The sequence below is a fragment of the Micromys minutus genome (genome assembly GCF_963924665.1).
Source record: "Micromys minutus genome assembly, chromosome: 3".
Taxonomy (NCBI): Eukaryota; Metazoa; Chordata; class Mammalia; order Rodentia; family Muridae; genus Micromys; species Micromys minutus.
Window position 1 is genome coordinate 45,831,680 of NC_137972.1, and position 23,406 is coordinate 45,855,085.

The window sequence follows — 23,406 nt, forward strand, 5'->3', positions numbered from 1 at the left end:
CTAGCTCAATGGTTTCACTGTACTTGCCTACAGGTTGAGGTATGTGTGTGTATATGTGTGAGTGTGTGTGTGTGTGTGAGTGTGTGTGTGTGGGGGGGGTTCTAGGTACTTTTCTATTGCTGTAAGACACCACGACCAAGACAACTTATTTACTGGGGGCTTACAACTTCAAAGGGCTAGGAGAATGGCTACAGTCAGGCAGGTATGGCACTGGAGTAGTAGTAGCCAAGTGCTTACATCTTAAGATACAACCATGAGGCAGGAGGTGGGGGGACTGAAAATGGAATGGAATGGAATTTTGAAGCCTCAAAGCCCAGCCCCAATGACACACCTCCTCCAACAAGGCCACACCTCCTAATTCTTCCCAAACAATTTCACCAACTAGGGAGCAAGTATTCAAATAAATGAGTCTATAGGAGTCATTCTCATTCAAAGGAGAAACAAGTCAGTTCAGCTATTCTAGCCATTAAACATCCCTGGACTTTCTCCATACTGGTGATATCTGGGCTAAAGTTTGAGGAAATATAGTCTGTCCAGATCCTGTGGAATTTTTAAGGCTTTGTGGAAGAAATTTATGGCTTCTAAAGAAAGTACCATGATGTGACGGGAAAGGCTTGCAGTAGGCAGTCAAGTGGCATGGAGTTGCTGGTCCATCACTTTCCTGCTTAGCCTCTGCCAAGACATTTGTCTTCATGAAAGTTTTAGTTTCTCTCATGCCATGTTCATCTTGCATTTCCCATGCATCTCCTGCAGACCTCGGGGTCTGTCCATGACACAAGACATACTGATGCCCACCAACCTCTGAACCAACTGTGATGCTGCAGGGAATCAAAGTCCTGTACCCTGTGTCCGATGACACTTTCTTCTTAGGGCTTTGTTCCCTAGAAGTCAGCCCTGTTCTCTTCAGCCAGAACAGTCCATATCATTCACACCTACCAGCCTGCTTTGAAAGAGTTTTTAGGGACACACATGAGTCTCTTGATCATTGGTTCTCTTCCAAAAGCATCAGCTTCTAAAGGGAGATCGTGGTGGGAGAGCCCACAGCATACTGGTTATATTAGTTCCCAGGTTGTAACAGAGGACCACATGCCAAGAGGCTTAAATAGATCTGGAGTCCCAGTGTGAGGTGACAGGAAAGGCATGGGCACAGAGGATCTTCTTTTGGGTACTAGGACCTCAGATATTCTTTGACTTGTATTCAAATCACCCAACTCTATGTTCCTGCCTCTGACGTTCTGGAGTGTGAAAACTGGCCACCAGAGGCAGAGGATGCAGAAAGAGGCAGACAGATCCAGGACTGCACAGACTGTAATCTATTAGGGACTTACAGACAGAAGGATCCCCACACTCCAAGGCAGGAGCAAGAAGCTCATACGCCAAACTAGACAGAGGTGGACCTTAGCCAGCCAGAGATGTATCAAAAGTAACTGTGATATCAAACGTCAATTAAGAGTCAGTCAGCATAGCTCAAAAACCTCCACTGACCACTTTTTTAAAAAAAGATCTCTTAGGTGTGTATATGGGTGACTGCTTGTCTTTATCTGCACCACATATGTTCTGTGGGGGGAAGGGGGTCAAAGAGTGTATAGGATCCCCTGAAGTAGGAGGGTGTGAGCTGCATGACTTATTGGATACTGAGAACCAGCCCAGTGTCCACTTCAAGAGCAATAAGTAGTCTTAACCCCTGAGTTACCGCTCCAACCATACTCTACTGCTACATTTAATGATTGTTTCTTAGGGAAGGTTTGGAATATGTACCATGGCCACACGACAAACAAAATGGTAGTTAATAAAATGGTTGAATTCAGGCTAAGCTGAATCCCTGCACATGGCCATTTTCTTTCCTGTATTTTTCCTCTTCTTATAAAGGAAGCAGCCATATTGGATTATGAGCTCAGTGTGACTTCATCTTAGCTAATTTCAGCTGCACCAACCCTATGCATAGGTAAAGTTACATCCTGAGGTTAGCGTGTTTGGGGGGGTGTGTGCATGTGTGAATGTGTGTATTGGAATAGACAGTTCAGATCATCACAGGACTTGTCATAGTTAAATTTGTGAGTCATGGCGTGCCAATACTTTATCAAACATTATTCTGGATGATTCTATGAGGTTTGTTTTCTAGGGAGAGTAAGATTGATATTTAAATCACTAAGCTTTGAGTGAAGTAGATTTCTCTCTGTACTATGAATATGCCTCATCAGTTGAAGGCCTAAAAGGAACAAAGTTTGACTTCACCCATCTTCCCTCCCCCCCACACACACACCAAGAAATTATCTGCTGGATGACTGCCTTTGAACATGGGCTTCTGTCTTCCTTGAGTTCTATTCTAGTATACACTTCTGTTGTTATGATAAACATCATGACCAAAAGCCACTTGGAGCAGAAATCATAAAGGAACACCGCTTACTGGCTTGCTCTCTGAAACTGCATATTTTATTTTATTTTGGTTTTTAGAGACAGGATTTCTCTGTGTAGTCCTGGCTATCCTAGAACTTGTGCCATAGACCAGGCTGGCCTCACAGAGATCCTCCTGCCTCTGCCTCCTGAGTGCTGGGATTAAAGACATGCACCACCACCCCATGGTCAGATGGATTTGAGCTTCCATGTTCACACATATACTCACACACAAACGTGCATATGCATGCGCACACACACACAGACACACAGACACACACACACACACACACACACACACACACACCTTCTGAGTCTTTCTGTATCCATGGAGAACACCAATTAAAATACAGTAGTTAAGAACACGGACTCATAATGAAAGTCAACTTTCTCTTCATTCACTTGCTGGTTTTGTGCCTCTGACTACTCAGAGCCTCCGTTTCCACATCTACAAAGAGAGAACATTACTACTTACCCACCCCCAGGGTTGCATTTGTACTAAACGGAGTTAATATATACACAATGCTGAGAACAACACCTAGTCCGTCGGAAACCCAGCATCTGAACTTGGGTCCGAGAATGAAAGAAAAGACCTAGGCGTTAGTTAACCAACACTGACCCTCTGAAAGTACTTTGTGCTAGTGTGTGCTGATAGCACTCAGCTTTAAATGCCTTTGGAATGCCTAGCATTTCACTCCTGCCCAGCGGTTCTGCAGTGGACGGCTAATCTTGGAGGGATGTCTCATCTTTGGCACACCTCACAGAGAGGCTTGTACAGTAGAACCTCTCTCCGGTCTGCCATGGCTCTCGTGATTTCTGCACCCTCCCCCCTCTGGTTCTCACCCCTCTCTGTTACAACTGTTAATCAGATGTCCAAAGCTGTGTCCTCACACGGTACAAATGGTAACAGAATTAATTTTCCTAGGGTCTGGAGAGGCAGACTTCCTTTACCCATGGCAAAGTCCCCCAATTATTTTGAATAACACAATGTTGTCCCGGGGATAAGGGTCTCCAAAGCTGCCCTATTAGCATTCAGCGGTGTACAGGGAACCTGTAAGTGATCGGCCCTCCCTGACACCAACCCAAAGGTTAGGAAAAAAATCCCAAATGTAGCCTAATCCTCCGGCTGTGGATGCTCAGCTCTTACCACTATGGCATTTCAGAGATAAGACAGCTTTGGAAAATAGAGTAATAAGCAGCCACACAATAAGGTAGCTCAATTACATAAGTTATCTCCACGGGCGGCTTGCTTAGGAAGCTGTATGTGGGTTTCCAATTAAAGGGATATTAGAAGAAAGCATCTGTAGGTTTCAGAGCCAGCTTAATTTTTGTGTTTGAAAACTGCCAAGGAAGAGAGTCGATTGCAAATACATGAAATATGAGAAAATGAGGCCTAATGAATTCTAAGTTTATTCACCCAAGTATTTAACTATCCAGGCCATCAAGTGGGGATAATAAATTTGAGTGTGTCATAAGCCTGGGCTACTTTAATTCACATTTGTAAAATGAGCTATAAATAAAGGGCCTGATTCAGTGCTTAATTTTTAGAGATGCTTTAACTCATAATGCCCAAGCCTACAGGATGCCAGACTCTGACGGGAAGAGAAAAGGCCTTTTCTGATTAGTGGGGCGGAGGCTACATTGATGCTTGGAACAAATAGCACTGTCTGTGATGATTCAGTACCTGCTGCCAGGACAGCAGCTACCTTCTTGTCTTGGAAGGCAAAACCTCAAAAGTGGGTTGGAGGGAGGGGCACAAGACAGCCCTGCAAAGGGGGAAACTAACTCATGAAGAAGGAAGGTCATGAAGAAGACAAGCCTTATTTGTTTTATGGAACTGTAACCTAAACACCTGAGGTTGGGGCATTTACAAAGAACAGAAGTTTGTTTGATCTGTGGCTTTGGAGGGTAGAAAGTTCAAGAGCCACTATCATCTGATGAAGGCTTGCTACCCCACCTTTATATTCTCATTTTGTCTTACCTCCTAAAGACCCTCTCTCTTTAAAAGTGAATTTGGGGATCATGTTGGCAGATGTAAACTTTGTGTAGACATATTCTAACCACAGTAAGGACTCTTTCTAAAGGTACAGGCAGGACTGACAGCAACCAGAAAAGGGCGATGAAATCTCAACGCCCTAACCACACCTAGGTCTGAAGAAAACCAGTGTGTCCATAGGATGTCCCTATGTCCTGCTGTCTCTCCACAATCTTCTCCAAGGGAGTTCCATAAGATGTTTTTGTGTTGGCAAACAGCCTGAAGAAAAGTAAAGCAGGGCTGGAGACATGGCCCAGCAATGGAGAACATTTGATTCTCTTGGAGAGGACCCAAATGCAGTTGTCACCTCAAAACTACCTGGAACTCTGACACCAGAGAATCATGGATGCTTTATCCTGTCTGTCTGTCTGCCTCTCCCTCCCTCCTCCTCTCTCTCTCCTTCCCTTCCTCCCTACCTCCTTTTCTCTCCCTCCCTCCCTTTCTCTCTCTCTCTCTCTCTCTCTCTCTCTCTCTCTCTCTCTCTCTCTCTCAGACACACACACACACACACACACACACACACACAACGAGGTGGAGGTTATCAAAGCTTTCATCTTATGTGTCTGTCCCATATAGAAAAGCGCATTACTGTCTGGTGTGTAATGGGCTTGTGGAACAGGGAGACCCCCCCCAAAAAAAGTTGTTCTCATAACTCATTTTCAGAAGCATGTTCCAAATGATGGCACTGCATTTCTGCACCCATGACACCAACTGGAGTCTGTAACTGGGACAATTAGGTAATTTAAGAAATATTCAATAGCTACTCATGAACATCAGAGTATTGTAGAAAATAAAATAGGATCCACAAATGATTTAAGAAGAGAAAACTGGGATTCACAAGTGCTCACTGGCATCTTGACCGATTGTTGTGAGTATAGGCATGTGTGAGTATGAGGCTGGAAAAGACCCTGGGTGAAAATCTTCAAATGACTCGGTATCCTCCAAAGCAGCATTCTGAGTCTTCAAACATCTTTTACCACCAGTAGAGCTGTCCTAGGAAAAGACAGGCCCAGTCGCTGAGAAACCGTATCCTTCCACTCCATAAATAAATGTATATTTGCTTTTCAGCCTCTTGAGACTATGGCAAGGAGTGTGGATCCTCTTAAAACTGATGAGTTGGGTCAGATGATGTTGCTCAGCTTGCAAAAAGAAAAATGAAAGTTTGAAATGTGAATGCTCAACTCAGGGGCCGTTCAGCCAACAGGTCTTACCTGGGTGTCTAGCTTTTCACACCATGATGGTTAAACCCCCATAAAACTTATACATGCCATTTGTTGGTGAGCTCATGGCAAACATCATCAGATTGGGAAGAAGCTACAAAGCCCTATGCTCAAACAACTGGATGCTCAGGGGATAGTTACAGCCTCAGAGTGGGCTGGGTCCACGGCTTAGATGATGTTCCCGCAGCTGGTCCCTTTCATCTTCAACAGGTTGTCTTCATAGAGCCAGTGAAGAGCATTTATGGGGTCCACTTAGTTAACTACGAACTGCATTTCCCAGAATTCCCTTCTCAGTGTAAGACCCAGCTGGTGTGAGCCTTAGACATATTTTGTATAAATTTCATAGTGGAAATAAACTGTGACTGTGTATCTTATGCTTGGAAAGCCAGTGCTGCACATGGGGTACTGTCCAGGCTGATGCTCATGGTCCTCCAGTCCTCATCCTGTAGGGTTGAACTTATGACACCTGTACCCCCTGAGTCCTTTTGTACCCTCTCTGCTTCCTACGTCAGGTATGGACGTATTCAGCTCCACTATGAAGGATGCCACCCTCTCCTCCAGGTCACTCACAACACCAGTGTGGAGAGAGACCAGTGTTCATTCCACTCTCTAAATTCCAACTCAGACTTCCTGCCTCGCCAACCTCAAGGTCCTGCAGAAAGCACATAGACCTGCTGTGTTTTCTACCACCTATTGGTCCTGCAGAAAACACCTGAGTGATCCTTGCCAACTGACCAGTGGAAAATGTCCACCATGTTCATTAAATTACACCTCATAGGATCGACCTTCAAGGAAGCTTTTCTCCTAGCTACACCCAGAAGAAAGGTTCCTGGGAGGACTCAGAAAAGAGGTAGCTTGAATTGTTTGTTCTTTCCTGCATCTATTAGCATGGTGGAGATGTGGTGAAGGTAAAGATACATCTCATGTTTGTAGCTGAAGAAATGAAGGGCAGGAGATCCCAACACAACACGTGGGAGTATTTCTCTGCAGAGGGCAGAAATGGCAGAAGGAGCAGAGAGTGATGGGTAGGGGTCTGTCTCATTCTTCTCACTGTGTTGTTGGCAGTGTACTGTGTCCCTGGAGAATGGAAGGAGAGCTTGTAAAAAGAGATCAGTATGTCCACAGCGTTTTATATACTCTCACACCCCCATCTTGCCCACAGGATATATTACATAACTCACAGTGTATAGTGTTGAGTTGTCTATGACCTGTATTTCTTCATGCACACATAGACTCTTGCTAATGGTTCATGGGTAAATAAGGCACAGTGAGAAAGTAACAATAGTTAATTTTAGAATAGAATATGAATAATGGGTGTTAGGAGAAAGATGAAGAGAATGGGGGGAATATGCTCCATGGAGGTGTGTCGAGGCATGGGGGCAAGGGAGACGCCTCTGGGGGAACCCATGTTTGGAATCCCTGTCCCCCAAGGGACAAGCCACATACTATATTCAGTATAGTACAGAATAGAGTTTATTCCGGGCATGGGGAGGAGAGTTAAGAGGGTAGTAGGGGCAGAGAGAGAGAAGAGAAGTAGAGGCCGGCCATGAGCATGTGGAAAGAGAGGGGGGAAGGGAATGGGGAGAGGAGGGAGAAGGAGGGAGAGCAAGGGCAAGAGAACAAGAGACCAAGAGTGTAAAAGAAGGGGCAAGCAGCACCTTTTATTGTGTCAGGTAACTGTGGGGTGGGGTTTACAGAATCGCAACATTAGGTACCATAATAAATGTTATTTAAAAATTAGGAATCTTTATTTCTCAAATTTTCTATTTGGTATTTGGGGGCCTTTGTTGACCAGGAGTAACTAAAAGTACAGAAAGTCAAACTGTAACCAGAGGAGGCTACTGCGATCTTAATAGCACCGACAGTAATGTCATGAGGAAACTGGAACGCAGCCAACAAGGGCAGGAGCTGGAATGGTCTGTTTGCTGTGCATTTAACTGTGGCTTCTCTTCCCCCACATACCTAGAATTGTAATGGGTTCAACAATAGAGAATGTCACTATTATACTGGTCTTGATCTTGGTAACTTCTTTACAAATTAGTCAATTTCTAAGAACACTCCTTTTGCCCTTTGTGAAGGAGAAAATGTTACCACCAATGGGAAGTATGTGGCTAGGTGTGGTATAATTCTGCTCAGCAGCTCATTCTGTTGTAAGACAGCTCACAGATGAGGGGACAGTTGGGAGTTGGGTGGCAGTAAGAGTCCTTATTTTGTCAATCCAGAAAAGTTAGACTATTTCAGAGTCTGGCAAGAAAACTTGGCTGCCACCCAAGGGTATCTGTTAGTCACTGTATCTTTTGGTGACAATGGAGAATTCTCTCGTGTGGTTGACTCATTAACCATTTCTGAGACAAAGTGGTGTAGAAGAAACTCCTCAGCTCGAAACCCCTGTGTGTTTCAGATGGAGAAGTAACTGAGGAAGTTGGACGTGCGTTCCTAGAAGGTGACTCTCTCTTCTGTTCACAATGGAAGGTTTTAGGTGATCCCATCTTTTCTAGGAATCTTGAGATCCCTTTTTATAACAGAGGGGTGGATTAAGTGTGGTGGACCATACCAAGTGTAAACACACTTGGAAGGAGCAGGCAAGAGAACCAGGAGTTCAAGGTCAGCCTCAGCTCTAAAGTGAGTTTGAGGGTGGGCTGCATGTGATTCTGTCTTAAAAGCACAAAGGAGGGGTTCAGAGGTGCTGGTCCCGCACAGCTCTTTCACATATCTGCAGGCATAGATGGATGTTAAGCTCCTGAGTTGTGTGGAGGATGAGCCAACGTGTCAGGTTGGGGGTTGATTTCAGTATGCCTCAAGTGGAATCTGTCACTCTTCAGTCCTGAGGAAATGTCACTGGAAACCCAGATAGAAGGAAGTTAGGAGACTTCTGCTGCTGTTCGTCCTGGAAGCACTTACCTGGAGAAGCCACAAAAGCCAGGCCTATGCCACCCCTGTTATCTCTGAAGCCAGCCCAGCTGTTGGTTGCATCTTTCTTAGCATGCCGGCTCAGGCTGTGGATGTGAGGAATGAAATCCCCAAAGTTCTCCTTTGTGGCAGATAATTCTCCCTCAGAGCTGTTATTAGCAGATAGCCAAGACAGAGGGTGGTTGGTTTAGGAGGTGGGCACTTTCTCTCTGTGCCCAGATGCTCTGTCCCCGACCTTAATTTACAAGAAAATAAAAATGTGGAAAGATACAGGTGGTAAAACAAAGTGACAATCAGCTGCTTTTTGTGAGTTATCCCTTCTTGGGTGACATGGTCAGTCCAGGTAATGCTCCAGGCTCAGGAGGGCAGACTACAGAGTTACTCCTTGTGAGATAATAAAATGACAACTCAGGGAGGGTGGAACAAACAGGAAGAGTCTCCATCTTGAAGGCTGTCCTTTAGTAGTGAGCCGTCTGACTGGAGAGAAGGTTACGGCCACAGCTGTCAATCATCAGTCATACAGCTTGGAGGGCTCTACCCTCCCCCACCTCTGCACTACAGGCTGTGTCCTTAGCAGATAGAACCAAGTAATTGACACAGAGGAAAAAGTCTCTGATGTTTCTCATCCTACCCTCAAAATACATGAGGACCTTTAACTAATATGCCTCTTCAACCTCTCGGCTCTTTTTCAGACAGTTGAAGCTGACATTTCTCATGAAGTTCATTGTCATGAACAATGTTGCTAGAGAGGTTAGTTCAAAGGAATTGGACATAGCCCACAAACCTCTCATTCCCAACTGGTGATCTTGTATTTTTGTGTGTGTGGTATATGTATGTTTGCACGTGTATATATACATGCTCTTGTCCATGCAGGCATGTTTGGAGGCCTCCGAAGGTCTTCCTCAATCTCTACCCATCATAGATTTTGAGACAGGTTTAGAGTGGCTGACCATTGAGAATCCATCTGTCTCCACTGTACTTTGGCATTTTTAGAAGACCTTTCTAGTAAGAATCTGAAAACAAGACAATCTTCTAGTATTTCTTGGGACAGAGGTAGTGACTTTGTGTTGTAGTTTTGTGAACAAAGGTCTTGAAAAGAAGCTGTGTGTGCAGACAGTGACTGACTTGTTAAAGGGGCAGTACTGTGGAGAAGTTGGAATGTTGCATGTTCAGAGATGGGTCACCTTACTTGGGGGCTAAGTTCTAGCCCTCCATTCCTTGCCAACCTCCTTGTCTGAACTAGCATCCTGTCACTAGTAATCCTTTAGGGATCTACTGAGTTGCCAGACTACTAGCTTTCAACAAATCAACAGTTAAGAATGTAGTCAAAATGGGCCTTTAGACAAGCACTCCCATCGTGCGGTAACGAGCTGTCTAATGTACCCACCAATGTACCTTAAACTGACCTTGATTTATGGCTTTCTTTGTTCTGTTAAACCTCATGAAATGGCTCCCATGTTGGAACACGGGATTTGGGGCAACCCAATGTGAGTTTCTAGCCTGGCTCATTCAAAATGGCTCCAGAATAAACTTCTCTTCCCTTTAAGGTGAGAGCTGTGGGGTTTGTACAACAGTTTGAATCTGAAATGTCCTCCTCATGTTTGAATGTTTTCCTCAAGGTAGTGCTGTGTGAGAAACTGGGGCCCTTTAGCAGGAAGGCCTGTGATTGGACATGTTCCATTGAAGGGCTCCTGGTTCTCTCTCTCTCTCTCTCCTCTCTCTCTCTCTCTCTCTCTCTCTCTCTCTCTCTCTCTCTCTCTCTCTCTCTCTCTCTCCTCTCTCCTCTCTCTCTCTCTCTCCTCTCTCTCTCCCTCCCTCCCTCCCTCCCTCTCTCTCTCTCTCTCTCTCTCCTCTCTCCCTCCCTCCCTCCCTCCCTCTCCCTCTCTCTCTCTCTCTCTCTCTCTCTCTCTCTCTCTCTCTCTCTCTCTCTCCTCCTCCTCTCTATCTCCCTCCCCCCTGCCGTGTGTGTTTGTGTGTTTCCTGGTCTACAGTGATATGAGAAGCCTCTACCACACTCCTACTGCCAGGTCTGGGATTATGCCTTTTCCTCCACAATGAACTAAAATTTCTCAAGCCACAAGTTAAAATGAACCCCACCACCTGTAAGTTGTTTCTCTTGGGTATTGAGGCCCCAGAAGTAGAACAGCACTAATAAACCCTGTAAAACACTAAACTCAATAAAGAAGACCCTTCCTTCAGGGAAAGAACAGCACACACAGTGTACTGATGTCAAGAAACTGGATTCCTCTGGGCTTCTTCAAATTGACTGTTTAACCTATAAAGTTAGTTTGGGTTTAGAAGGTTGTCACAGTGCGGTTGTCATCAGCACCAGTCCCTGGAGACACTCAGCTCCTTCTGGGGTTTGGGCTTAGGTACCTGTGGGGACAAATTCACTTTGTCCCTGTGGGTATGCATTATCACAGGCTCCGCACATGCTAATGTTAAAACTTGGCATCGTATGACCTATAGATATTAGGTAAAATAAAAAGCAGAGCTGAGACACTGGTCCCTCTGCAGGACAATTCTTCTGTACAGAGTGAGTCACAGCAGAAGCATCAGGATTCCATAGCTGGCTCCTATTACCCTGGCCTGGCTAACATACATCTGGGACTACGGTAGGGGTGGGGGTGGGTGGGGAGGACACTGCAGAGAGCTTACAGGGGAGAGTGGAGAAATGAGCCAGAGAACAGAAAGAAACCACTAAGGAGAAGGTTGGCAAGTGGCCACCTTGGGTGAGTGAGTCTAAATCCCCAGGGCATGGGGTATCAGAGCAAGACACACTTCCTCGCTTGTAAGCTGAATGCAGATCTCTGAATTCTTTCCACAACGAACACGGATCCTCAGGCTACTAGAAAATGCAAAGGATGATGGTGGAAAGCCTGCAGGGCAACAGCCGGGAGTTAGGAAATGTGTTGGCCTCAGCACTGGCTGCTTCCTGTTAGGTTGAAGGGCTGAAGTCTGCCCTGACACCTGCTTTTCCTCTGGCCATCTCCCAGGTCCCTTGCGGTCCCACCACTTTGAACAGAAAGCAGTTTTCTTGAGCCCTGGCTGCACGCACACTTGGAGAAGTCCTTCCTCCTAGCCTCACTGAGAAGAGATAATTAATTATTCACCAACAGCTTATTCTGCTGGTAACTGTCTCCTTGGCAACCTCAGGCTCAGGGCAACAGAAATGAAGTTATACAAATGTGTGTGTGTGTGTGTGTGTGTGTGTGTGTGTGTGTGTGTCTGTGTGATGCTGTGTGCGTGTGAAAAATCTAAAGGCTCTTTGTACTTTTCCAAAAAAATGACTTTAAAGGTAGTGGGGTTTGAGGTGCTTGAAGCTGGCTGATTTTGTAGCACCTTACCTGTCTTCCCCACACCCTCCTTCTGTGTCGCTCTCACTGATGTATGTTTCTAGGAGACAGCATGGGTGCTTTCTCTCCATAGAGGCACCTGCTTCTTTAAATAGCACTTGACACATTGGTATCTAATGGCCTCCAAAGAGCACTGCATTGCCAGTTACCAGTCTTGACCAGTTTGGGCAGCAGTTTTCATTTGGTCACTTAAGTGACTGTATCTGTAAAAGCAACAGGCAGCATCAAGGTAGCAGCAGACGTCCCCCTGTAACCAGCTCCTCAGGACAGCTGCACTTCCTGCCTCTGGTCCTACCTTTCTATGAACTTGAGCTCTGGATTATATCCCAATGGGCTCCTGTGGTGGTTCGAATTTGCTTGGCCCATGGAAGGTGGTATTAGAAGGTATGGCATTATTGGAGGGGGTGTAACCTTGTTAGAGGTAGTGTGTCATTGTGGGACTTGGCTTTGAGGTCTCATATGGGTACTCAAGCCTGGCCAATGGGATCCAGAGCCTTCTTCTTGCTGCGTTCAGAAGCCAGTATCCTCCTGTCTGACCTTAGATCAAGATATAGAACTCTTGGCTCCTCCAACTACAACTACAACTACAACTGCCCAGTGTCATGCTTTCCACCATGATACTGGACTAAACCTTGAACCTGTAAGCCAGCCCCAATTAAACACTTTCCTTTATAAGACGTGCCTTGGTTATAATGACCTCACTTCACAGCAGCAGAGGACTAAGACAGTTCCTCAAGTTTGTGTGTGTGTGTGTGTGTGTGTGTGTTTCCTGGAGGAACGCTACTGTTCTATCTGCTGTGGGGAAGCATGTTGGGAGATCCACATTGTGTGCTTCTCTCCTTAAGGACTCAAATGGGGAAGCTAAGAAGTGGAAGGTCTCCCATGCTTCCTGCTGCTGTACCACAGCTTGAAGAACAGGGTGCTGGGCCCCGTGCTAGCACCTTTCTGGCCTGTGACTCTTTATAAAGTCAGATGACATCTATGAAGCCGAATGGGATAGCACATGTCTATAATCTCAGCACTTAGAAGTCAGGGTAGGAGGATCATGAGTTTGAGGCAAAACTAGACTACATATAAATCTCTCCAGAAAAAAAAAAAAAGTTCAGAAAAAGAAACAGGTTTGGTTTCTGAAGGATTCACTCTTCTTCTTCTTCTTCTTCTTCTTCTTCTTCTTCTTCTTCTTCTTCTTCTTCTTCTTCTTCTTCTTCTTCCTCTCTCTCCCTCTACTTCCCTCCTGTCTATCCCTACTGATTGGGAGTTTGAGTAACTGCTAAAAGTTGGGTCTACCAGGAGCTATTAGGTATTCAGAGATGCATCCTAGGAGAGCCAGACTTGTATCTTCTTTAGTTGAGTGAGTCTGAGTTGCATGGCATACTGTCCACTAATAACAAGTCCCACCACTCAGGGGCCAACAGCACCAAAACCTGAGCCAATGTAACCTTTCCTGATTATAAGGTGATTGCCTCAGGTAATTTTTTGTGGCGTTAGAGGCCCACAAAGAGCCCTGACAATACTGGGGATAGTGTTACCAATATCTCCTCAAGTGAGTCTTAAAATTTTGCAATTTTATTTTATGAATGATATTATTAGTTATTTTTATTTGTAAGTACCAAAGGAAGACATGGTCACTACATAAAAAAATTCAAAAAGACATAAAGATATAAGAAAATGGGAGATCAGAAAAAGGTATAGATTCCCCAGAGCTAGGGTTACCAGCATGGATGCTGGGAACCAATGGTTGGACCTAGAATGTCCCCAAAAGGTCATTCCTCAGGATGGTCCATTTGGGAGCTTACGGAATCATTAAGAGAGGAGCCTACTGGAAGATCTTAGGTCATTGGGGATGACATATCCTGGAAGGGACTTAGGGACACATGGGTGCTAGAAACCTACCTTGTGTTCACTATGAAGGGTCAATGACCCAAAACGAAGTTTTAGGCAAGTTGGGAAACCCTTCACATGCCTAAAAAACATCTGCCTGACAAGAAAGTCAACAGTCTGTGAGAATCTCTGCTGGTATTTGCTGCCATGAAACTGCAGGAAACACATCGCCATAAAGAATTGTTCACTACAAGACTTTCCTTCCCCCTTCTGCCCTATAAAAGCTGATGCCCACCGCACCTTGGCACACAGTCTCCATCCCTCGGAGAGGCTACTGCCCTTTGCTGTAGTAAAGTTGCTCCCCTCTCCTCATTTCAGATGTTCTATCAGCCGTGACCTAGCACTCTGCAAGAGACACACGCGCTCTTAATCTCGGAGCTTTGTCTCCAGCCCCCGGCAGCCTCTCTCTCACTTTTGACATTACCCTGTAACTGGCCTACTCTCTGTTAAGTCTCATGGTGGTGGATTCTTGTACGTGCTGGTGTCTGTTGTAATATGCTGACCCACGACCCCATTGTTGGATGCGTAGGTTCTTTTCATGTCATTCTGCATCAGAAGTGCCACACAAGGCTCGGTCATATCTGTCTCACAGGCTTCTCTGTTCTTAAGTCCCTTTCAAGCCACGCCGCAGGGATTCCTATGAGGAGATCTTCCCACAGCAGTATATCTATAAAAGGCAAAACCCCACTGTACTTCTCCCACCTGCCCCTTACGGAGACTAGATGTGACCTCACTGTTCTGTCTCAGCCCCTGTGACCTTGCCATACAGGCTCATAGCTCTTCTCTCTTCCTGTCTAGCAAACGTTAGCAACACCCCTCCTCCCTGACAAGCCAAGAGTGACTCGGGCCCAGCTGATCCTGTCACGTCATCCGACCAGCAGTAGCTATTGCTCCCACCGGGAGTGGCAGGATGCAGGACAGCCCCACCTGAATCTGCTAAAAAGAACCAGCCAGGAGCCTCTAGAGGAGCAGGTCTCCCCAGTTGGCCTGGGGAAAACCTGAAATGATAGCTCAAGTCAAGGAGGACAGCTGACTCGGAGTGACAGGAGGAGCCTAGAGCTGGGGACATCCTTCTCATTGTGAGATTTGCTCCCTTTGCCTGGATTCCAAAGACACCCCAAGGAGCCTACTCCCCTGCCTCAGCCAACCACTTCCTTTTTGTGCTCTGTCAATATGAGCTGGAGCGCAGCTCCTTCCATGGAGAGTCCTGACCCACGAACCCTCCACATTAACCTTCCTAAGGGTCTAAAAGCCTGGCACAGTTGAGAAAAGCATGAGGACCCGAGTTCGGATCCCCGGCACCCATGCAGAAAGCCAAGCATGGTGGAACATCCTACAAACCTAGCACTGGGGAAATAGAGGCAGGAGTCTCGATATTACTGGCCATAAGTCTTGATCAATGAACTCCAGGTTCAGTGAGAGACCCTGTCCCAAAGAATTAGGAGGATAGTGATTGAAGAGGTACCTGACATTGACTACACACATGCACACACACATACATACAAACACACACACATACACATACATATATATACATACACACATACATACACATATACAGGCACACATGTACATACATACACATACATACACATGTAGGGAAGACACACATATAACACACAAAATAAATGAATAAACAAATACATTTATTTAAATAAATGCAAAGTAGTAGTTGTCTTAGTGTTTTACTGCTGTGAACAGACACCATGACCAAGGCAAGTCTTATAAAAGACAACATTTAAGTGGGGCTGGTTTACAGGTTCAGAGGTTCAGTCCATTATCATCAAGGCAGGAGCATGGCAGCATCCAGGCAGGCCTGATGTGGGAGGAGCTGAGAGTTCTACATCTTCATCTGAAGGCTGCTAGCAGAATACTAGCCTCCAAGCAGGTAGGATGAGGGTCTTATTGCCCACACCCACAGTGATACACCTACTTCAACAGGACCACACCTTCCCTGGGCAGAGCCTATACAAACCACCACAGTTGTCCTCCCTAGAAGTTTCCCAGTAGATGCTTTTGTTTTTCAGGTAAATGTTTTAACTCTATGGAACTTGACAACAGTGGCCAATTCACCTTTCTAATCTTTCTCAGAAAGAAAAGGGAGGGACCCACACTTATGAGTCCCTGTGTTTCCTGTACCAGGCCGACACACCGATTTCCTATCACAGTGATGTAATTCCACAGCCCCACTAGAGGTTAATATCCCTGGGGAAAGCCAAGAGAGGTCCAGAAGAGGTGAGCTCACCTCAAGCAGCCACACTGAGGAAACAATTAGAAACAGAAGATGCTTCTCCTCTGTCCAGCACACTCCTCTGTCACTCACCACCTAGTCTTTGCAGCAGGGTCTCTCTCTCTGAACCTGGGCATCCCTTGCCTCAGTGAGGCTGGAAACCAACAAGCTCCGGCAGTCCATCTGACCCCGTAGAGCTGGGGCTACACACTAGTGCTGGTGGGCTCTGTGCTTTGTTCCTCATGATTATGGATTATGCCCTAAGTATTCTTAGCTGGGGACCCATCTCTCTGGTCCTCTAAAACACCCTGTGTGGTGGTTTGAATATGAAAATCCATGGACTCATGTATTTTAACACTTAGTTCCAAGTTGATGGCACAGTTTGGGGGAGGTTTAGGAGGTATGGCCATCCTGGAGGCGGGCTTTGAGAGATTAGGGCCTGGCTATATTTCCAGTTTGCTCCCTCAGCCTCACGCTTGGCACTGAAGACATGAGCTCTGAGCTCATTGCTCCCGTCGCCGGTCATGCCTGTTACTTTCTCCCATGCTTCCCCACTGGGATGGATTCTTATCCCTCTGGAACAGCAAACCCAGATTAACTCATTCTCCTGTGAATTGCTTTGATCTGCATGCTTTATCACGGCAACAGATAAGTAACTGTTCTGATCAGTGGTAAAATCCTCACGTGGAATCTAAAGTACTGGAAGTCACTGTGTGTTAACGATACTCAGTCAGCAGCCATTTGGGTCCAACCCTCACAATAGGGCCTAAAAGTCAAAGTTTCACAAATTCTTTATATGCTGCGGTGCAGTGCTTAAGTAGAACTTGCATGTGAACACACATGTACATGTATGCTTTCGATCATTTCTAATGCTTTTATTATGCCTACGACACTGGCGATGATATGCAAATGCTGGTGGAGTCTATGTTGTATCAGAAATAACCAGAAGAAAAACTAACTGTCCACGAGTGGTACAGACAAGCTTTTCCTTCACATTTCAACATGCAGGTGGTTAGATATGTGGGTTCAGAGCCCGCAGACACATGGGGCCGACTACGTCCAGGCCACTTGGCCCCCTCCTCTGCTTTGTACTTTTTGCATTAGGAGCTTTCCCTGTTGTGGTGGTAGAGAACCTGATGAGGAACAACTTATGGGGGGATGTGCCTTTGCTGTGAGGGGACACAGCCTATGCTAGTAGCAGGAGCCTGAGCCAGATGACTACATTCAATCTGCAAATGAAGAGAGATGAATATCAGCACTCCATTCCATTTCTACTTTTTATCCAGACCACGCACACAGCCAGGGTGGGTCTCTCTACCCAAATACGTCCACATACCCAATCTAGGAGGTTCACAGAAATCTGTCTCCCCGATGATTCTAGAGCAGTCATTCTCAACCCTTCCTAATGTTGTGACCCTTTAATACAGTTCTCCGCATCGTGGTGTGACACCCCCCCACCATTAAATTATTTTCATTGCTACTTCATAACTGTAATTTTTCTACTGTTATGAATCATAGTGTAAATATCTGACACTCAGGATATCTGATATGCAGGATATCTGATATGCGACCCCTGTGAAAGGGGTCGTAACCCACAGGTTGAGAATCGTTGTCAATCAGTACTGACCCCACATTCCCCATGGAGTAGGGAGAACAGCTCCTCTTTGCTGCTGCACAGACACAAGATGCACTTACAGCCTCCAGGCCCCGCCTGGGATTCTGGACCATTTGGCACGGCTCCAGCCCTGGCTTTGTTTTTCTAGTGACTGTAGATACTTGGCTCATCTTGCTTTCCAGCTTTTACCTCTGGAAAATGCCAGAGGGCTAATGTGTTAGTTACTTTCCTGCCTCTGGGACTAGATTCCGGCCAGAAGCAACATACGGCAGGAAGAACTTACTCTGGCTTACAGTTTCACAGCACTTAGACCCCATCACAGCGGGAGGCACAGCAGTGGACCTGGTCTGTGCCTGCAGCTGCTTGTATGTTGCCAGCCAGGACACAGGGAGCCAGACAGGAAGCAAACCCAGCCTGTAACCTTCCTATGACCCCAGTCCTTTGGGCTACCAGCTCAAGACCAAGTATCCAAAAACTTCAGCCTGTGGAGACACTTAACATTCAGACCACGACAGCCAGGAAGACTGATGGGTGAGCTTGTCTTTGTCCAGTCTCCTTGTTCGTCTGAATATCATGTACCATGCTTCGACTCTGCCTAATGCTAGCTCTAATAACTCTACAGGACTGTTAGCTGTTGCTAATCACCTCAAAGCTTTGTGGTTTTAAACTCTAATGATATGTATTATCTTGTGTCTCTAGGAATTTCCTGGGCCCCTGCCTCAGGTCTCATGGACATCTGTCCTCAGGTGACACTTGGTTTAACTCAGGATCCTTGCTCACATATCTAGTGGACAGGGATGGGGCTCGGCTAGCACTATCAAGCAGATGGCTGCCTGATCTCTCCATGTAGCCTGTACAATCTCCTCATGGGGACCCAAGTTCCAAAACCCAAGTACAGTAGAGAGCCAGGTAGAGTCTTCATAGCTTTCGGTGACAGGATTAGGAGTCTTATGAGCATGACTTCCATCATTGCTAGATTCAGGAGTGGGAAAGACACTACCTCTCCGGGGGAGAGTAGTCATGGAGTCTCCAGACTACTGCTACAAAGTTGTTAAAGGAAGGCCAGCGGGCATCTCAAAAAACAAAACACTAATAGTTGCTAGGTTCTAGGCTTCAACAGCCAGAAGCAAGGTCTCTGTCTTTTCTGGCTGGATGATCTGGTTAAGTTTTGGAATTAGTCTGCTTTTCAGCTATTGGTTCTAAAAAAAGACCAGGATGTGGGTAGCACTGACCCATGATATTTAGTGGTGAGCGGAGTTCAGTGTTCCGGGCTGGTGTGAAGGAGAGGTCAGTGAGTGCTTCCCTGGCATTGTTACATTGCTTATCCTGTCAACCAGATCCTGGGATTTCCTAATGGACTTCAGAGTTGACCCACATCGACTGACCCTAGAGCGCCTTTGATAGGAATTTAAAGTCGTTGCTCAAATTGCTGGCCTTCAAGGACACTGGGAGCCTGGCTGATTTCCATGGCTCTGCCATTGTTGCTACTGCAGTCAGAGAAGAAATCTTGCTGATTTGGTCTTGCAAGGTCACATCTTTCTTTTCTTTTCATTCATTGGACTTGCTCTTTGTTCCTCAATCGCTGTCCCAGATGTTCTAGACTGTGCTGAGGAATGTGAGGACAGAGACCTGAAATAGCCCTTGCTCATCAATATTGCACGAAGGGAAAAGGAGCAAGGAACTGTCTCTTCCCATCGGTCTGTGGGCGCCATGAATTCATGTTAAGCCGAAGTGTAGGTCAGCCTAGGACCAGCTGCCTTTCCTAAGACAAGCATCAACCTACCATAACCTCCTAGTTAATATCTAATTAGACCAGTGGCTCAGGAATACACTTAAGTAAAGCAGAAGACATACAGACTCAGTTTCGATCTCTTTCATACATTCCATGCCCACCCTTCCCAAATCCACACCAACTCTGAGATGCCTTTCAGATGCATCTTTTAGACTCTTAAAAAAGAAACAATAAACTTTCGTGTGTGCAGACCATTGTGTGCAGACACTAGCCCATGCAGATGTGAATCCACACACTGGTGCATGCGTGTGGAGGCCTGAGGATAGCCTTGGCTACTGTTACTCACATGCTGTCCACCTTGGCTTTTGATGAAGGTTCCATCATTGGCCTGAAACTCACCAAAGCTGCCTGGCCTGTGAGCCCCAAGGACCCACCTGTCTCTGCCTCCCCAGCTTTGGGATCACAAGTTAATGCCACCAGATAGGACTTTTTGAGGGTGGCTTTGTGGAGATTGAACTCCGGCCTCCACGCTTCAAGAAAAGCACTTTGCTGACCTAACCATCATCTCGGCCTAGCTGTGAGCCCTTGCTAAGAGGCTCTGTGTTGGGGTAACCCACAAACATTGTATTTTCTGGCTATGAAAAATAGTGTTTTTGTGTTTTCAAGTAATTATGGAGCCAGTAACACCCATTACCAGGATGTATAAATGTCGTTTTCCCCACCTGCCTTTTAAAAAGTAAGACAAGCTGTCTTGGGGAAGGGAACCTTCCCCAGGCTACTAGTTACCTAAGAAATGCAGCTTTTTGCATAATAAAGAGCTGGCAGCAAGTTCTGGGTACCAAGGGATGGAAACTTCCCTGTGGGAGAGACCACAGAGAGACTGGAGGAAACAGGAGACTGGACAGAGCTGGAAGCACCAGCGAGAAGGCTGTGGAGAGATGCAATGGTGGAGAAGTCAGGATGAGCTAGTCGCTAGCTGAGAGGCTGCCCCAGCACAAGGCCAAGAGCTTTAAACTATATACATGCTTCTGTTTCTTAGTTACCCTCAAGGAGGAGCCACTGGAGACCTTGCTCTCAGGGCATCTCCATGAGCTGCCTCATGAAAAGAGAATTGGGTTCTCCCAGGGTAAGATAGCCCAGAGAGCTTTGGGGAGTATCTGCCCCACCTTTTCTCACCCAAGCCCACAATCATATCTTGTCACTTTTCACATGGTTGTGTTCACTGACTGAATCAAACCAACAAATCTAACAGGAGGGGCTTCTCCTCAAGAGGAGGAGGTAAGGTGAGGGTCACTCCGGGATATGTTAGAGGTTGCTGACACCATGTTTACACTGAGGTCATTGTACTGCACTGATCTCCACAGCCTTTTTCAATCATCAGTGTGTCAGAGAAATGTGGTCACATTAGCCTGCATGTACATTTTGATTCCTTTTAAGTACAGTGTGGAGTACTCCATAGACTAGATCGGTATTTCCCAATCCGTGTCTGCTGTTGTCTTTTTACTTTCCTGTTTTTGCCCTTTATTTTATTTTCTTACTTTTGAGACAGTTTCTATCTGTACACACTGTAGTTCAGGCTAGCCCAACATAGGCTCAAACTCACAAGAATTTGACTGTTTCTACTTCCCACATTTTGGGATTATAGGCATGAACCATCACAACCCACCTGCCTGCCTTCTTCCCTCCCTCCCTCCATCCCTCCCTCTACCCCTCCACCCATCCCTTCCTTTCTCCCCTGTGTCCCTCCCTTCTTCTCCTTCTGTCCCTCCCTCCCTCCCTCCCTCCGTCCCTCACTCCCTTCTGTCATCCCTCCCTCTGTCCCTTCCTCTCCTCCTGACCTTTCCCCTGTGCTCTCCCCCATCCTTCATCCTTCTTCCCCCCTCCCTCCTCCGGCCACTGCTGCACACATTGCATACCAGGAGGTGGACATTTGTTTCTTTCATGTTAGGGGTCACCAAAGTCTCTTCACACGTTTGTCTTGTGCCATCAGGTCTGACAGCTACTTGCAAGGATATCATGTCATTTATTCCATGATGTTCCCCTTTTTAGACGTTGCTAAGTCATCTCTTTCTCTGCTCTTCTCAGTTATAATGAGGGATGTGTGAGGGTAATGGAATTACCAAAGAGCCACATCTTCCTATAGGGCGTTTTCTGCCAAGCAGCAGTGTATATATTTCATCTGGTGGAGGGACCAAATGGCCTCCAAGCACCACTGAAAACAAAGTTTCTTTTTCCCACAGTTTCGTCAGCATTTAGCGCCATCAAACTTTGGGCCAGTCTGATGCTTGAAAATGGCCCCTCTTTCTAAGTCCCCACGCTCAGAGCCATCTTGTCGAACTCATGGTCACTGCAGAAACAGTCATAAAGAACTGACTTGAACTGCTGAGTAAGATAGGCCTAAGGTGACCTGTGGCTTCTGAGCTTCCTGCGTCAGAACTCAGCTTTTTTTCATCTTTGCTTTTTTTCTTTTGATAAAGTTGAAAGACTGAATATGTAGTCTTTTAATTTTGATGAAATTAAACACTTTTAATATTAAATGTTTCTTAATATTAAAACCTATTAGTTATTGATTAAGCAATCAATCAATTAATTTGCCTTTTAATTTTTGCCTCTTGCTTCCTCTGACCCCCAAGGAGACCCACGTTGCTCTCCGAACCATTTTGGTTCCCAGTGCTCTGAAGGACAGGTCTGGCCTCCAGCCTCATGCTAAGAAATCCTGGCTTACGAGGTAGCCAGGGTTTTGAGAGTTATGTTTTTCTTACAACGTTGCTTTGAGCTTTTCTGGAAGAAAAGGGCGCCACACATACAAAATGATTATTATAATTACACATCTGTTAAGCTAATTCCAAACAGCCCTCCACAGGGTTCTATTCAGGAGGCTCTGGAGAAGGGAGGAGCGGTTTGGTGGAAGACAGAGGAGGCTGTCCTTCAGCACCATCCTCTGAAAGCCAGGACACCCGCAGCCCCAGATCCCTCTGTGACCCGCTGATCTGTCCTCCAGTGAAAAGAGGGAGTTGAACATGCTTTGTGAGGACACATGCATGCTTTTATTATGTTTCTTTGGGGGTCGCACCACAAATAGAAAGTTCTAATAACACCCTCTGCTCCCTGCAACTGAAGCAGCTTGGGTTCCCTTCACCCAGCAGGCAGTACCTCAGCCAGCCACTCCGTCTTACATCCCCTAAGCTCACTGCACAGCGCTCATAAACCATGCACACTAAATATCAATACCTAAGTCACAGGAGGAAATACAAGCCACAGCCCCTCACATGAGCCTCGGAAGGGAAGGAAAAGTCATATTTGAAAAGAACATTTCAGTTTTCTGTCAAGTCGTGAAGTTAGTCTCCAGAGCACTTTCTCAATATCAACCCTTCATAAAAATATAAGTTGGGACGTTTCTTAATGGGATGTTACCACGAGAAGCTGGCTGAGGTCTTAACTGGAAGACACTCTGGAATATTTGCTTCCTTTGGAATTTACAGTACTGTCTTGTTGAATCGAATTTGATGCTTCAACCAATGGAGCGTTATATTAGGCACAGTGAAGCAGAAAATTCACCCTGTCCCACTTCCCCACCATCTTCCCTTCGACCTTGTCTCATCCCACCAAATAATGTCACACCTAATTCAATCACCTTGTATAGCAGGCTCTTGATATCTAAAACAAACCTTTTGTTTATCTAGCAAATAGTTCTACTTGGAGGTAGTGCCAGGGTTTAAAATATGCATTGCTAACTTACCACAACCACCTTTGAGTAACATTGTATCAGCTCACATATATAAATTGTACACATTAGCTTTCTGTTTCCAACCCCCTGGGTTATTGTTATCTTATACTTTATTTATACATACATTCTGATATATACGACATCTTGTTATTTTGGCTTTAAGCAGTAAATTGGCTTTCTTGAAAGCTGTTTATGAATCAAGAAGTTGTTATATTCAGAAGAGCTTTTCTATTTAAGGCATTCTTCTATTTATTATGTGCATATGGATGTATGCCTGATGCATGTGATCACATGCACCACAGCATC